The sequence below is a fragment of the Octodon degus genome, unplaced genomic scaffold, assembly GCF_000260255.1.
Source record: "Octodon degus isolate 3935 unplaced genomic scaffold, OctDeg1.0 scaffold00349, whole genome shotgun sequence".
NCBI classification, from domain to species: Eukaryota; Metazoa; Chordata; class Mammalia; order Rodentia; family Octodontidae; genus Octodon; species Octodon degus.
In genome coordinates this window covers 204412-207349 of record NW_004524925.1, presented here as the reverse complement: position 1 = coordinate 207349, position 2938 = coordinate 204412, and the positions used below count along the sequence as shown (strand labels likewise).

Here is a 2938-nt window from a genome sequence, read left to right as displayed (position 1 = left end):
AAGCGCTTATTCTACTGAGCCATCTCCCTGGCCCCATTTTGTATTCTTGATCCTACATCCCCCCATCTTCCTAAATTCAGCTGGTTATAGTTTGTTCCTTATCTTGTATTCCTGAATATTTCTTTTAACTTCCGCACATAGGTGAGAATATATTTTTTATGTCTAATTTATTTTATTTGGCATAATGTCCTCCTGGATTTTGTATATGTAACAAATGGCAAGATCTCATGCTTTTTAAAGGTATGAATGGACAAAGAAGACATAAAAATGGCCAACAGGTATATGAAAAGGTGCTCAACATCATTAATTACCAAGAAAATGTAAGTCAAAAACCACCACAAAATATCATCTCATGCCTATTGAGGAAATGATTGTCAAAAAATCAAAAGATAAATATATACATATGCAATATACATCAATGTTATACTTTTTTTTCTCCATTTACCCCTTTCAGCATTTAGATTGTATTGTTCTCTTGGTTACTGTGGATGATGCTTCAGTGGCTGTGTATATGTTCATTCCCATACTCTAAGGTGACAATTTTGTGCATTTGTGGATATGCCCAAGAAAGGGATCACTGTGTTGTATAATAGTCTTGTTTTTAATTTCTTTAGAAATAACCATACTGCTCTTCATAAGAGTATTCTTAGTAATAGTACAAGATTTCCCTTTCTCTACTCTCTTGCTGACTATTTTACCGTTTGACTTTTTCATTTTGCATTTCCTTTCATATGCTGTAGGGAATCTTTATTTTGATGTACTCCTATATATTTATTTTCACTTTGTAGCTTGAGTTTTTTATGTAAAATAAAAAAAAGAAACATTATTACATAGGTCAGTGTCTGGGGCTTTTGCCTTATATTCTCTTCAGGAGTTTTGTAGTATCAAGTCTTATGTTTGAGTGTTCTAAACATTTAGAGTTGGCTTTGTGTATGTTGTCAGTTAAGGGTCCATTTTCATTCTTTTGCATCTGGATATCTAGCTTTCTAAGCACAACTTGTTGAAGATGCTGTGCTTTCTCCTATTGTGTCCTCTTGGTGCCTTTATTAAAAACCAATTGATAGTATATATTTAAGTTTATTTCTGGTCTCTATTCTATTCTACTGGTCTGTATATTGGACTTTAATCCTGATAGATCTACTTCATTGCACTAAGAAATGCCTAGAAAATTAATAAAGCATGCTCCTGGGTGTGCTTAGTTGAATCGCAGAACCATGGCCTTGGGTACTGTATGTGGTCTTGAACCCATTCTTTTCTGGCACCATACATTCCCTTGCCTTTCTTCCCAGAAGCCATGAACTCAGTATCTTTGCTTTGCTGTACCTTCCTGCTAGATGTTTCTGCCTTGAGCTAGCTGATCATGGGTTGAATCCCCTCAGATCATGAGCCAAACTAAATCTTTCTTTCTTTAGGTTGTGGGTGTTAGATATTGTGTCCCAGCAATGGAAAACTGGTACCAGAAAAATGGAGTCATTGCTGTGACTATACCTGGTCACGTTGTTTGGATACTATTGAAACTGGTTTGTGGTGGGAGTTTGGAAAGCTTTGTGGGCTAGGAAAACCCCAGGAAGCTATAAACAGGGCTTGATAGATAATTCTTATTAGAGCTCAGAAGGTCAGAATGCTGATAGGAAAAACCAGGCTCAGAAGACTTCAGCTGGACTAGGTATCATGTATAGTACACTCTGGGAGAAAACTTATCTACATTTCTCCTGTGTCCTTAAACTTTGAGGAAACTGAGTTTAGGACTTTCAGACTAATTAACCTGGTGGAGGAAATTTCAAGACAGCCCAACGTTCAGGCTGTGGTACAGGTAATGCTGCCTTTATTCACCCAGATTTACCTTAAGAACCTTAAGAAGGGGGGAGGGCAAAAGATAGAGCAGAAAAGTTCGAAAAACTTAAATTTGGGCTCAGAGGAATGATGTATAAATTTGGGGCTGATAGAGGTAGGACTGCTAAAAAGATTAACACTGCCAAAGAGAAAGCAAGTTCTTTATACAGGTGCATGTGATGCCACCTGAGGAATCAGCAAGACCCCACCTGTTGAGCAGAAATAGAAAACTTTCATTTGAAAACAAAGTCTCTGGGATGCCTACTGGCAAAGGGCCTCCTAGGCAATTGGTTTCTACTATGGTTTGTGCCTCATCGTCCCCTCAAAGCCTCATGCAATCATGGGGTGGCTTCTGGAGTTTGTGACTGATCATTGTGGGTGTGGGTGCTGCACCTGCCCTGGGGCAGGTAATCTGCATTACAATGTAAGAAGGGGAAAGAAGTTAGCTAGCAGCTGCAGCTGCTGCCCCTCCCTTTGCTCTTTGCCATGAACGGCTACTCTGTGTCATGTGCCTCTCTGCCTTGGAGCCAGCTAAGTATGGACTGAAACCTCCACTAACTGTGAGCTAAATCAACCTTTCTTCCTTCATTTTGGATGTTGGATATTTTGTTCCAGCAAGGAAAGGAGAGTAACTGAGACAATTTCTTAGGATTCACTTCTCTTCTTTCAGTCATTCAGCCCCTCAGAAGCTGCTACAACCATGGATCAAGGGTGCCTGGCAGCTGACCTTGGCATTGTCCAGTGATGGTGGATTTACTAGCATGGAGAATGTAAGAGATGCAGAGTCATAAAGCTTTCCACATAGAGATCAAAGGAAGGCTTAGGAGTTCAGCCAAGGAGTCCTTGAGGGTGCAGTCTATGGCACTCTGAAAATGAAGCCAAAGGTATAGGGAAGTCCCAGGAAGTTGGAGATGCCAGTAATGTGGAACATGTGCTAAAGAAAGCTGCAGGCCATGAGTGCAGCCACCCCAAGAGAGTCTCTGTGGGCTTCAACCAGCCAGGACATAGGGATGGGATGGCCAGGACCCTGTGGATCTTACATTCAACCACCAGGTGCTCTGGAGATGCTAGATGCAGAGCCACAAGACTTAATGTCTGCCCTGCC

General features: G+C 40.6%; 1 protein-coding gene across 1 annotated transcript in view; it reads left to right on the top strand.

The window, feature by feature from the left end:
• Spag17 (sperm associated antigen 17) overlaps nucleotides 1-2938 on the top strand; it is a 293285-nt gene that overhangs the window by 269160 nt on the left and 21187 nt on the right. The gene's annotated exons all lie outside the window — the stretch shown is intronic.